The sequence below is a fragment of the Dipodomys ordii genome, unplaced genomic scaffold (genome assembly GCF_000151885.1).
Source record: "Dipodomys ordii isolate 6190 unplaced genomic scaffold, Dord_2.0 Scaffold37, whole genome shotgun sequence".
Lineage (NCBI taxonomy): Eukaryota > Metazoa > Chordata > Mammalia > Rodentia > Heteromyidae > Dipodomys > Dipodomys ordii.
The window spans coordinates 8,840,783-8,855,441 of NW_012267253.1; positions in this window are offsets into that span (position 1 = coordinate 8,840,783).

The following is a 14,659-nucleotide window of genomic DNA, read 5'->3' on the forward strand; positions in this document are numbered from 1 at the left end:
CCTTATTTGCAATATCTAGTATATGTCTGAGTCAAGCAGAAAAGGTCAGATAAGTTGATGTTAGGGAAATGAACCCTAAGATATGTATTCCAATGTTTTTTTCTTTCATGCGATTGTTTCTAACACATTTATGCGATTATTTCTTTGTTGCTTTGTATGTCCCTCCCCCACGGTATAACCCCTGCTTTCACTGTATTTGATGTTGTTATAATTTGTGGAGGGGAAGGAAAAAAACCAAATCATTTAAATAGGGATACAGGTGGACCCTTTGCAACAATGAGATGTACAAGTTGTATGTTGAAAAAGAACTTTACAACTTTGGTAGTGGGGGGCGGGAGGAGTATGGGATGGGAAGGGGAAACAAAGGAGGAGGCTACAATGCTTGATAAGAAATGTACTTATTATCTTGCCCATATAATTGTAACCCCTCTGTACAGTATTTTCACAATAAAAAAAAGAAAAAAAGAGACCAGCTTGTATTTTATGGGGATGAATCATTTCCCCTCTAATCTGACCAGTAAGCTGTTGTTTCTTCCAAGGATTCTGTATGGACTCTGGAAATCCAAGCAGTTTTACAGAAAGATATGGACTTTGTGAGCTCTCAAGACAAGAAGAAGAGAACAGATTTCTTTCAAAAGCCAACTCTTTTTTTATAGGAAATATTTTTTATTTATTCATTTTTATTGTAAAGGTTATAGACACTAGGGATTACAGTTACATAGGTCAGGTAATGAGTACATTTCTTTTAGGACAGTATCATTTCTTCCCTTGTTTTCTCTGTTTTTCCCTCCTGACCTCCCTCTCCTACAAGGTATATAGCTCATTTTCAACATAGTGTCTAGTGAATATCACTGCTGCATTTGTTCACCCTTTGTCCCACCATTTCTTTTTTTTTGTCTTTTCTTTTTTGGTACTGGGGATCGAACTGGATGTTGCATTGCTAGGCAAGCGCTTTGCCACCGAGCTACATCCCAGCCCCGTCCCACCATTTCTGTGCTCCCACTTATCCTCCCCAAAATAGATAAACTTATATATGAGACAAAAGATATGTTAATTATTAAAGACTACCTTTTATCAAACAAGTGTCTCCCTGTCCCTGTCCATCTATCTGTCCCTCCCTCCCTCTCTTCTTCTTCCTTGTCCTCCTCTTCCTCCACTTTTTTTTTATTGTGAAAATACTGTACAGAAGGGTTACAATTACATGGGCAAGATAATGAGTACATTTCTTATCAAGCATTGTAGCCTCCTCCTTTGTTTCCCCTTCCCATCACTTCCCATCCTCCCCCCACCCCCGACCCAATCCTCCCTGCCTCCCCTCCCCCCCACCAAAGTTGTAAAGTTCGTTTTTGACATAACGACTTGTACGTCTCATTGTTGCAATGGGTCCACCTGTATCCCTATTTAAACGACTTGTTTTTCCCCTTCCCCTCCACAAATTATACCAACATCAAATACAGAGAAAGCAGGGGTTATACTGTGGGGGAGGGACATACAAAGCAACAAAGAAATAATCGTATAAATGTGTTAGAAACAATCGCATGAAAGAAAAAAAACATTGGAATACATATCTTAGGGCTCATTTCCCTAACATCAACTTATCTGACCTTTTCTGCTTGACTCAGACATATACTAGATATTGCAAATAAGGGAAACCATGGGACCTATGTTTCTTTGGGCCTGGCTTACTTCACTTAATATCATTTTTTCCAAGCCTTCAAAAGCCAACTCTTAAGGTTAGGTTCCTTCAGTCACTGGTCTGTGGTTTCGTGCCAGAAGATGGTATATTGTTGTTATTTTTAAGAAATGGTTAGACTTTTCCCACAACATACTACATGGTACAAAATCACTGCTTTTTCTGTGTAGTAAGGTCTTCTCTGAATTTCTCTGTCCAGCCACTAAGCTGATTGACTCCTTATACTTCCATACTTCTGCATATGCTAGTGCTAATGCTTGGGGTGATCTTTCCCTTCCAGTATTCCATTAGGTAAACTCCTGGGTGTGCTTCAAGATCTATTCCAGTGTAATTTCTACTGTGAATCTCTTCTGGTTCTGATTCAACTAGCTTACTAGTCGTGACCATAGCACCGGATTCAGTAGCCTGCAATATAACACATGGGACTTACTGGTATAATTTTGTTTTACCCTATCAACTGATCTAAGTATTCGGAGTCATAGATTCCAGTTTTTCTTGTGGGTCCTCCTTATATATGTCTGCTAAATAATACAGTGAATAAATGAGATTCAGACTCAGTAAATTTTATGGGAAGACCTTAACGACATTTCTTGGTTTATTCTAAACCACTAATTACTTAGACTTGTCTAAGTAATTGTCTAACTTGTCTAAGTAATTAGCCATGAGCACTTTGGGGGTCATGTTGTCTCATTACTTTTTAGCTTTGCCAGTTCTCACCTCTTCTTAGCTTTGCCAGATTTTGGTTGAGAAGCTGAGGTAGCACTTGGCTTTACACAAATTGTTTGCTTTGTTTTTGTGTACACCAGTGGAATGATTGTTTATTGTGTCCTTTAGTGGAAGGACTAGGCAATCAGGACACTTGGAATTTTCTTCTGATTCTGTCATCCAGTCATGTGACTTTTTTTGGCTTCTTCATCCATAGGAGGATGGGTTGAGGTTCATGATTATTAAGGTTCTTCTATCACTAAAAAACATAGACTTTATGAACAGCTTTGACAGTATTGCTGTGGGAAGGGGAGAGGAATTAAAGAATATTATTGACATAGCTTTTCTTGGAAATAAGAGCTTACTTATATGAGGTGAGATTATTCATGTGGAAGAAAGCTCACAATCATAATGAATTTTCATAAAATTTTGCTATGATTAATTTTACTTGGATCTTAATTATCACCAGTCAATTCTGGCAATGTACCTCGATTCAATTCACATTGACTTGTTTGTTTTAATCATAAAAATTGGTTACAAGGGAATGTATCTTCCCTACTCATTAACATGTGACCTACTTAATAGGGAGTATTTTTAAATCCAAGGAACTTTGGCCCTATATCACTATATTTAAAGCTACATTTGTCACATAACTTCAAAACAGCATGACACATACATTTGATAATTACATTTTACTGACAAAATAAAATGTATGAAATTCACTAGAAGTTTATTCCACCTTAGAGAAATAAAAATATCTGACACTCTATACAAGAAATCCCAATGGACTCTCCCACCAGGGTTTTTCCCCTCTGTGCTAGTACTAGGGTCTCAGACTCTCACTTGGCTTTTTCACTCAAGGGTGCTACCACTTGAGCCACACCCCTGATTCCTGGCCTTTTTGCTGGCTAAATGGAGGTAAGAGGCTCATAGACTTTTCTGCCTAGGCTGGCTTTGGACCTTGATTCTCAGATTTCAGCCTCCAGAATAGCTAGGATTATAGGTATAATCCTGTGATCCATCCATGCCTGCTTCCCCTCACCAAATTTTAGAACAAAGTTTCTCATATTTTAGGGTGCTGAAGTATTTTTACAAAGCTTCCTTGGACTTTCTCCAAGAGATAATAACTCAGAAATCTGCATCTTAACCATCTTTCCATATAATTCTGATCTATCCTCTTCCCAGAGCACAATTTGAGAATCACTAAAATGGAAATTCTACAATTGAATTTGCTTAGTGCAGGGCACATGGGCAGCAAAGGTGGCGCTGAGAGGGAGTAGAGTGGGCAGAGCCCAATTTGCCTTATGTTCAGTGCTTAACCAGCTCTTGGAAGCTTCGGTGCATGATAGGGTGTGACCTTGACAGTGATTGGTTCCTCTTCCTCCCCTGCCATGCCACCCGCTCCTTTTTGCTTTAAAAAGGACTGCTCTGTGTTAATAAATGAGTTTTCTTCCTGCTTGGCTTGGCTCCCCGCTGGTTCTGATTATCTCCCTGGCTGAGGGAGTCTGGGGAGCAGGGAGCTCTGCACTTACCTTTCCTCGGACCCTGTCTGTCTTTTGTAGGACAAGGAAGATTCAACAGCTTAAGAAGCTCAAGAATCTTTATTTGGACTTTTGAATGAAACCTAAGAATTTTCATGCATTGTTACAGAAACCCATTGTTTAATAAGCATATGCATACAAATAGAGTATGTTATATTTGAATGGTTAAGATTATTAACATGTTGCTTTTCAGTTGCAATCAGTTTATTCTAATTTTATTTATTTTGAGAATGTCATAAAGTCATGAAATTATTTTTTGTATTCATCAATAGGTCAAAACCCAATGGCATTAGATGTCAGGTTAACATTAGAGTTGGTGGAAGTTAGCAAAGTAATAATTTAACAAAACTCCAAGTATAATAGACAAAATTTTAAATACTTACCCAGTTAATACTATAACTGATACTTCTTTCTTCTTAAAAGCATGGTTTTACTCTTCCCATAGAAGAAAAGTAGGGGTGAGGAAATAAAAATGTGTGAGGGAAAGAAAAATTGTTACGCTTCTGAGCTGTTTACTACCTGGAACAACAGCAACAATAAAAAACAAACCTAATAAAAGTAACAACCAAAAATGACCCCGATAGTTACACTTTTCGTTTATTTTTTATCAAATTCCCTGAACTTCCATATGATCTTTCTGTTGCTGGCTCAGAGATTTCATCTCGATCTCATGATCTCCATAGAGTGAAGCCAGAGGTGTGTCCAGTTGTCACCTTGGAAATCTTTTGGCAGGAGAGGACTTGAAGCTTCAGGCCCTTGGATGGGTTGGGGATAGGGATGTGATGGCTGGTCTAGGACCTGAGAATCTTTTTCTCGGATGGACAGAGAGAAGGCTGATGAAGAGATCATGCCTTTTTGATCATGTTGCTGGAAGGATATGACTGGATTGGGGACTTCCATACTTCTGGGTTCACAGAAAGAAAGCCTGACTTCACTGGTAGTGACCAAAAGCCTGGGGTGGAAAATAGTGATGAGAGGGCAAAGCAGAGTCTTGGTAACATCCTCTGACTCCTGCCAGAGGTCATGGGCATCCTTGGACTTCCAATGCATCATCCTCTCTTTTTCTGAAGCTAATTGGAGCTCAGTCTGTTACTTGCGATCAAAATTCCTCATTTCCATTCTCTGCTTTTGACTCACTACCATCCTTTATTAGCTAGGAAGGAACCAGGGCTTTCTTTGTATTTATTTATTTATTTTTGCTTCAGCACTGCAGTTTGAACTTAGGGCCTGGGCGCTGGTCCCTTAGATTTTATGCTTAAGGCTGGCACTCACAACTTGAACTATAGTTTCACATCACACTTTTTGGTGGTTAATTGGAGCTAAGAGTCTAATAGACTTTCCTGTTAGTTCTGGCTTTGAACTGTGATCCTCAGATCTCAGCCTCCTGAGTGGCTAGGATTACGGGTGTGAACCAATTGTGCCTTTCTTATCTTTGTGATGTGACTCATCACACCAACCCCTGCCCCTCTTCCTCCACTACACTAGTAGCACTGCCCATTGTGCTTCTGGAAATAAAAGGTTAAGTGAGTGACTAGATTAATGAGGGAAGTGTGTAGGGAGTTCTCAAAACAATAGTATCTAGAACTATGTCATTTCTTTTTCTGTGGGAGCTGCAATTTGCTAAATAATTCATCAAACATTCTCCACATCCTAGTAAACTGTGGTGTAGAAATGAAAATTCAAATTCTAAAGTATTAGATAGTGCAAATGCAACAAAAGACAGAAAACTTCCTGAAATAATGATACAAATCAACAGGGAAATAGGATTTTATTTTTAAAACCTTGATGTAGAATTAATCAAAGTATGTACCACAGGATACTGGTTTCCTATTGTGCTGATTGACGGTATTTAGGGAGAAGGTGTCAAAGCCAGAGAAGTTTGGGGGAAATTGAGTTTCAACAGTGAAGTAAGGGTTTTTTTTTTTGTTTTGTAACTAGAAAATTTCTCAGAACTTTTAATATACCTCTCAAATCTCTAAGAACTGCAGTATATGCAAAGGACTGGAATTTCTTTGAGACACCATGAGAATATTGATTTGGGAATACACTTTGAGAAAATGGGTTTATTCATACATTTTCAGGCACATGGGCGTGGATTTGTTGATTTTTTTTGGTCGTGGGGTTTGAACTCTGGGTCTGGGTACTATCCCTCAACTCTTCAGCTGAATGCTAGCGCTCTACCACTTGAGCCACAAGCACCACTTCTGGTTTTCTGAGTGATTTATTGGAGATAAGAGTCTCATGGGCTGGCTTTGAACCACGATCCTCAGATCTCAGCCTCCTGAGTAGCTAGGATTACAGGCGTGAGCCACCAGTGCCTGGCATGGATTTTTATGACAAAGAACTAATCTACAGGACCAGAAACTGGATGCTCTAACATTCTTATAACAGGCTAATATAGGTACTTTTTGGTGAAAGGGAGGTTCTTTGTATCCTTCTTCCCTCTATCCCTCAATATAGAAATGCCACCATTAGTAATATATTCCTTCAGGCTCTTTTTTGAAAATACAGCACAGCACAGGAACATTTTGGGCCAATTTTATCTGTATCTATTGACAGAGTACATTTTGAAGTTCTGTGGTGGTAGGACCTGGGCATGTAGAGTTTAGAAATGGGTCCTCAGGGAGGAAGGATGGATCTCCCCTGGAAGTACCTCTGATTAAGTCTCTTCCTTCACAGCTGTATCAGGAACAGATTGTACCTATGACTAGCCCTCAGAAGAATTCAGAACAAATACAGTAGGGAGATTACAAAGGCCTGTGTTTCTCCTGGTTACTTGTAGCCTTCTTCTCTCATTCCCCTCTCCTCTTTGCTTGGTGCCAGCTCTATTAGAGGTGCACTGTCCCTCTGCCTGCTACTGATAATATCTGTCACATTGAATTATGCTGTCTGGATATCATGTGGCATGTATACAAACACAGAGAGGCAAGCCATTACCCTAGGGCTCACAAGGCCTTTATCAAAAGGGGAACTACTTCAGAGAGTAACTGTGCTGGGCCTGGAGCTGACAGATTGCAAGAAGGATGCCCCTGTGTTTAGCCCAGGGGAATTTAGCGGAAGTTGCTTTTCCACAGAACTGAGAGTTCCGGAGAGGGTCAGAGGATCAGGAATGCTGTCTGGAAGTGCGGGACTGACATGACATTACTTCAAGAGAGCAAGAGGCAGCTGCACTGCATTCATCTGAGCAAAAGAAACACCGAAGTGGGAGAAAGGAGTTTGAGAATTCTGTATCAGCAGTTGTCAAACTCTTTAAAATAATTTCTGGAAAGTTCCTTAAGAATAGGTAGACTTGAGATGCCCAAGGTGGGAGACTCGATGTTGTACATTTGCTATCAGCACAGGAAATGCACATCTTAAGTGCTTAGGGGACTTTTATAGAGAGTGGGAAGAGCGGTCCAATTTTATCTTCTGCAAAACACTTCTCCAGAGTAGTTGGTGAAACTCATGGATGAAAGAAGGGGGCTTAGAATAGCAGTCTGGGGAGGAGGAAGAGGATGGGAGGAGCCCAAGAGGAAGGCAGGAAGAGCAATATCAGAGAGACCATAAAAGGGTGGGGTGGAGGATATAATCTAGGGCACAGACCCCCTCTCCCCCTTGAGAAATAATAGCAAAAATGATAGGGTAAACCAAAGGCCACGTTTATTCTACTTTGAAATGAAAGGCACTCAGTTTAAAAGATGTTAGATTTGACTCCTTAGTGAGAAGAAAAATCACTGAAAGAAAACGCCAAGTAGTAGAGAAACTATTATAAAACAAATGCATTCATACATTTAAAATGATTTAAATCATTTGGAAAGCAATATAGTCATTTCCATCTAGAGCCGAGAGTATGCACATATCCCTTAATCTGATGATTCCAGAACTAAACTTTTTTCCAGAGTAACTATTAGATCTAGTGGCCTAACCTCTCTGTATACAAGTTTTCAACTAGTAAAGTTTGTTTCCAGCTTCAGGTTGTAACCCTACCTTCTATAATAACTTGGGTCTCAAGCCCAATAAACTCAGTGCTTATCAGCAACTCTATCTGTAGGGCTGTCCGGTCACACCTTTGTGTCAGCCTTTGCTCCTCCATCTGCTTGATATCCTCCAAGTATTTGTGAAAATAGACACCTGTTGTTGTATATTAGCTTAAACATGCAAGGATTTGGTTAGGGAACCACCTGTGTGAGAGAAAATGGAGAGAGAGAGAGCCGGAAGAGGCTGGGAGCACTTCAGATTGAGAGGAGAATGATGGAGAGAAGGAAAGACCTTGTTGGTAAGGTCCCAGACCACAGTGCAGTCTAAGGAGAATTCAACAAGGCTGTCAGGAGTCCTTGAGCCAAATCTGGCCAGTGGAAGAACTCTGTGTGCCCTAGGGATGGGCCTGCTATGTTTTACTGCCATACACAGGAGTTGGTCAGGAGCAGCTCCTATGGAAGCATAACCTAGGCTTAGACTCAGCTGTGGATTTTGGCTGGATTTCAGAGCCCAGCTGTAGGGATCCTAGGTCAGTTGCACTCTCAGAGATGGGAGGCTGAGAACTCTCTGTGGTTGTTACAAGTGTTTTTTCACCCTCTTATTCCCTATATCCTTTGGGTACATTGCTTTCTTTGAGGCAGCATATTCTTAAAAAATGTCGCTACTACCTTTCAGCAGGGTTAATGGAAAGAACAGAAATAGATTGTTGTGGTAAATGCTCATTTCCCCCCTATCGTTTTGAACCATTTGTCTCTAAAATTTCTGTATTTATCATTTTCAGAAACGTTTAAGAGAAGAAAGAAAAAGGTGACTAGAAGTAACGAGCTGGAGGAGGGTGCAGGCCAGGCGACTTGCTGATTACGAGATCATTCCTGAACCTATGGCTGATTCCACAGTTATGGGGGTGAAAGCTAGCTTGGCAGAGCCTGTGGAGTGAGTAGGCATAGACAAAAATTTTGTCAGGAAGTCTGATGGGGAAAGGAAGCAGAGGAAGGGAGAGTTAACCTAAGGGATAAATTGAACATTTTAGAAGGTATTTTGAAGGAAAAGGTTTTTTTAGGTCAGAGAGATCTCAATAGTTTCATCTAGAATTACAAAATAAAAAAGCCAGAATGGAAGGGAAAGATCCAGGATGTAGGTAAGAGAGGGCACAATTCTCGAACATGGTCTAAGAGGAATCAGGAGACCGAATGGAGTTAGACTGCCTGGCAGAAGCAAGAGTGGTGTTCCTCTTTCTCAGAGATGGGAACAAAGACGGGAGGGAGATACAGATGCATAGATGTTCATGGTATGCAGTGAGGATTGCTTTCACCTGGAAGGAGCAGAATATTGACTGTGGTGAGTTGAAAATATAGGGGCTAGGAGGGAGGCAGTGTGACAGCAAGAAGATGATACCAGTGACTCAGGATGCTTCATCTTTCTTCTCCATTCTGCTCCATGAAGGACCGAATGAGCAAAATACTGGGAGTCGATGATCATATTCCTGTTAAGACTTGTTTGCTTTCAGTGAAAGACTGAATGATCAATTGGTAGCAATTTTGTTAACAATCTAGTGTTTTAAGGGACACAAAGAACATCTAGAATATATAGTAACTGAAATAAATATTGCAAGTACAATGGGACAAGAAAGCTACTTGCATACCTAGGGGCACTGCAGCTCTGTTCATAGTAGGTGAACTGTGGAATCAACCATGGGGTCTAACAAGAGATGAATGGATTTTTAAAAAATGTAATATGTAAATGCCATCTCATTTGCAGCAAATTGGATGGAAATTGGATGGTGAGGTAAACCAAACTTAGAAAGACAAATAGTGAGCATTCTTGCTCCTTTGTAGAATACAGACCTAAAATGATGAATAATGATGATGATTATAGTAAAAAGTATGGCTTGTGATTGTTTAGGAAGGACCCAGAAGGAGTAGGAAGGGGAAAGGAGGCAATACTAAAGGGTAAGGAGGATCGAAGGACATTGCATACAGATGCAATCAAATCCACTAAACACTCTTTGAAAGAGCAGAGGAAGGAGGAGAGGGAGGGGAATAAAGGACGAGTGAATTTGTTCAAAGGCACTCATAGCATGTATGGAAACATCACAAAGAAAGCCCACCATATTATAAAAGTATACTAATTAAAAAGCTTAAAACTAAAACAAAAAGTAATATGTGGTTGCACTGACTACAATTATGAAAAATTTATACCTATACAATATTGAAGAAAGGAGAGACCATGGTATCCTGATACTAGCTTTAGATACGATGGTGAGGAGGGCCGCATTTCCTCCATTTTTGGTACTTCTGTTTATAGTTCGCTATAAAGTTGTTAAAATACATAATTATAAAACTTAAAAGCCCATATGGATAATTTCTTGGAGTCCTGCAGAAAAAAGGTGCTCAGAAAAGCAAAAATTGATCACAAAACATTATTGCATCGTAAACATACATACACCATTCAGAGGGTCATTAAATTCTGATAAGTAAGTTCTAATTGGAATGTCTTTGTGATTAAAGTCTCTCGTGAACTTGTTTGATGGGTAGTCAGCCTTCAATGAGAAGTAACTTACATTTCTGGGACTAGAGGAGGGGCTGGACCCTGTAGTATATCTGAGTGGTTCATAAAGATCCCCTTGCCAAATTTCTACCTACTACAAAAGAGTTTCTTTGTTCAGAGACTTTTTGACACTCACATATTAGTGATAAGGTCTTTTAAAATGTAGTGTTTGGGTATCTGTGAAGGAGGAAGGGTGTTGAAAGGAAGGGGAGGCAGGCTGCCCTGAAATCTAGCCCTTTCTTAAATGTGCTGAGGTCCAATCTACAATATCCATTCATTCCATCCTCCATCTCTCACTTCTGAATTTCCTTTTCCTTTTATTGCTGCAAAGAATCAAAGGGCTGTGCTTGCCCTCTGATTTATCTTCCTGACCCCCATCAGTGACTTGAAATCATTCCAGTGAAGTAAATTTCTCCTATTTTTAAGTACCAGAAGAGAATGTTCTTCAACATCCCTCAACCATACATTCTTCAGCTGACAAGATTCCTTTTAGTACATTCTTCAGCTGACAAGATTTGTTTTAGTAATGCCTCCCTAAACTAGACTTCCTGAACTCCTTATGATTTTGCAGCCTGCCACTAGAGATTAGGAATCTTTGCTCATAACCTTTCAGGATTTTTACCTGGAAGTTCTGGCTAGATGAGGCATTCCTGTTAAACTCTCCTTTTCTTGTGAGACTCAAGAGATGTAACCACATGTTCAGAGACCTACTAACTTAGAAACTAGTAGCCACTTTCAATATTGGTTCTGCATCTGAAAAGTAAGGATCCATTTCTCTGTTCTTCTTACTGGCCTTATAAGGACCCAGTACAATAATCTGAATAAGAATACTGTGGGAGGGCTGGGAAGGTGGCTCAGTGGTAGAGCGCTTGCCTTGCATGCCTGAGGCCCTGGGTTCAATTCCTCAGCACCACATAAAAAAAAAAAAGAAAAGAAAAAAGCCAGAAGTGGTGCTGTGGCTCAAATTGTAGAACGCTAGCCTTGAGCTGAAGAGCTGAGGGACAGCGCCCAGGCCCAGAGTTCAGGCCCCACTACCGGACCCTCCCCCCTCACCCAAAAAAGAATACTGTGGGAATATGAACAAATCCCAGATTATTTTTAAAAAGTCTTCTCATCTAGAGCTGGTTATTATATTAATTTTTATTTTACATTTCTTCAGTCAGCTTTCAGTTTTTGTATCAGCAAATGCTCTAAGTTCATTTTTTTCATATCACATATAATTAATATTGCTGAGGACATTTTGCTTTCCCCTTGGCAGCTTATTACCTAGGAAGTTTGTTCTGGGTATGATGGGCAATTTGCTTCCTAGTATCCTCTTCACTTGAAAGCATTCTGCTCCCCTCAATTGGAGGGATTCTTTGTCCCCTCTTTAATGTGTTTAGTTGACCTGTTGTCCTAAGTGCTCCTTGGCCTTCAACTTGCCCTACTCAGGCGGTGGAGAGCAGGTAACCTGGATGGTTCCACTTGATTCTCTTCTGAGAGCTTAGCTTTCAGTAGATGGACTTGCAAATAGAAGTGGCTACAGATTCTTCTTACTTTTGTGAGATTCTGGTTGAAATTCTTGGAATTGCTCTTTTTCTGCCCTTCTTGAGAACTGATTGTTCAGATTTCCTTTAGTCCTAGGACATTGCCCAACGTTCTGTCCTCCCAACACCAATGATTATGACAATGTATTTTCTACTTTCCTTCTCACACAGTCTCTTCTGTTCTTTGCTCCATTGCCCCAAAGTAGAAAGCACTGCTTTCTACTCCTTTTAGCAAGCAGATCAACTTACTAACTGTGGTTCCAGCAAGTGACTGCCCTAACTCACCTGGTCTTCCTGATGTCATAAAGAAGCGCTAATGAACATTGTGGAGAGGAGTAGAAGAGAGATCTCCTGTGGAGTCTAATAAGACACCAAGCCTGGGAAGAAGCAATTAGAAAGTCTGGCATGCCTCTAAGCCTCTGAACATAGGCCTCTAAGCTTCTAACAGCAAAACTTCCTTTTTATTTTTTAATTATTATTATAAAAGTGATATACAAAGGGATTACAGTTACATAAGTTATGAGTCCATTTCTTTTTATACAATGTAATTCCTTCCCTCACTCCCAGTTTTTCTCTCCCATACCCCCTACAAGGTGTATAGTTCATTTCCAACATAGTGTCTAGTGAGTACCACTGCTACATTTGTTCACCCTTTGTCCCTCCATTTCTGTGCCCTGATTTACCCTCACAAAGACAGATAAAGAAACAAATAACACAAAGTAAAGAAAACAAAAACAAAGAAAAAAACCCTCTGGTTTCCATTTGCTGGAATCATTTCAATAAATATTATTTATATGATCAGAGACATTGTACCTTTGTGTTCCTCCCCCAAGAGTATCCTGCTTTGGTCTCACTGTATGTGTCTGCGTAGAGTCTTGTATAGTTTATCATGTATTTTATACCTAGCTTCCACATATGGGAGAAAATATGTGCCATTTGTCTCTCTGAGCTTGGCTTACCTTACTTAACATGATTTGTTCTAGGTCTATCCATTTGCCTGCAAATGACATAATGCTTTTTCTATCAGGTGTATAAAATTTTATTGTGTATAGGAACCACACTTTTTGGATCCACTGATCTATTGTAGGGCATCTGGACTGTTTCCATAACTTGTCTATTGTTAATAGTGCAGCAATGAACATGGATGTGCAAGTATCTTTATGGTATCCTGGCTTTTTGTGTTCTGGGTGGATGCCCAGGAGTGGTATGGCTGGGTCATAGGGAAAGATCTGTGGTTGTTTTTTTGAGGAACCTCCAGACTGCCATCCAGAGTGGTTGTATTAATTCACGTTCCACCAATAGTGCAATAGGGTTCCTTTCTCCTCACATTCCCACCAACATTGTTGTTCAAATTCATGTTGGCTAATCTAACTGGGATGAGATAGAATCTCATAGTTGGCAAAACCTCCTTTTGATTAGCTGAGAGACCTCAGACTTCAGTGGCCTACCATAAGTTGGGACAATAACGTTATTCTCAATAATAATCATGGAGAAGAGGATAGAGGTCTAACCCTGGTTTTCTGAGTACTATATTCTATATTTGGGGGGTAATTCCAAGGAGAAAGTAGTAATGTTTGAGATGGAAACTCTTACAAGTTTATGAGAACTCAAAATGAAAATTGACTTGACTTAGTGAGAATATAAAAGTCTTAAAAAATATACTTCAGCTTGTAGGTTAAGATTCATAATGGCTGTAAGCATTTCAGAAAAAATCCTCATCTATGGATTAATGAATTTATTGAGTGCCAACTCTACCCCAAACATTACCAAGATTTTCTGTAGGTTAAGAAGATATAAATGGCTCTGCCTCTGACTTTTAAGAACACAGAACATGGCTGAAGACATGGCTCAAGTGGTAGCTCACTTACGGAGCCAATGAAAGACCCTGAGTTCAATCTACACTATCTGAGAAGCAGACAAACAAACCAAGACTGACAAACAAACCAATAAGATAGGCTAGATGGAGAGGGAAGACTCAAATAGCTCTGAGATAGTTAAAGCCTTACACATCAGTCTGACAACAACAGCTACCTCTAGCAAGTAATTGGCAAATGAATGGCCAGGTCAATAAGTCATGAATTCAGAAGTTATAACATGAAATGGAAATAGGAATAAAAAAGAAAAACAATAATTTAAAGTCTTTTGTTCCTTTATAATTTTGTAGGGTTCATTGTTCTACAAGAAAGTGATTTCTCTCCCTCCCTTCCTCCTTTCCTCCCTCCCTCCTTCCTTCCCTCCCTCCCTCCTCCCCTTCTTCCCTCCTTCCCTTCTTTCTAGTTTTCATTTCCCTATTTTGCCAGCCTGTTGCCTCCAGGGTTTCTCTTCCAAAGCAGGGGTCAGTCTGACTCAAATGGCCTGCAAAAGTCCAGCAGGCTGCTGTCTCCTCATAGCACTTTGTCCAGGCCAATGTCAGAGGAGCTTATGTTCCTTTTAAGCAATGAGCCTCAGCAGGCAGGGGATTGCTCAGGGATTAGGAGAACTCCAAGTGGCTTTGTGTGTGTGTGTGTTTGTGTGTGTGGGGGGTGGGGTGGGGGGTCATGCACCTCTGTTTCTCTACCAGTGTCCAGTATGAGGTTGTTTGGCAGTCTTACTTTAAAAAAAGAAGTTAGGTCCAATTGGAGCTGTTGGCTCTGATGTGGGCAAGGCTAAGGAGTTCCTTAAGGAGCCAGGCTATGGCGATGGGTGGATAG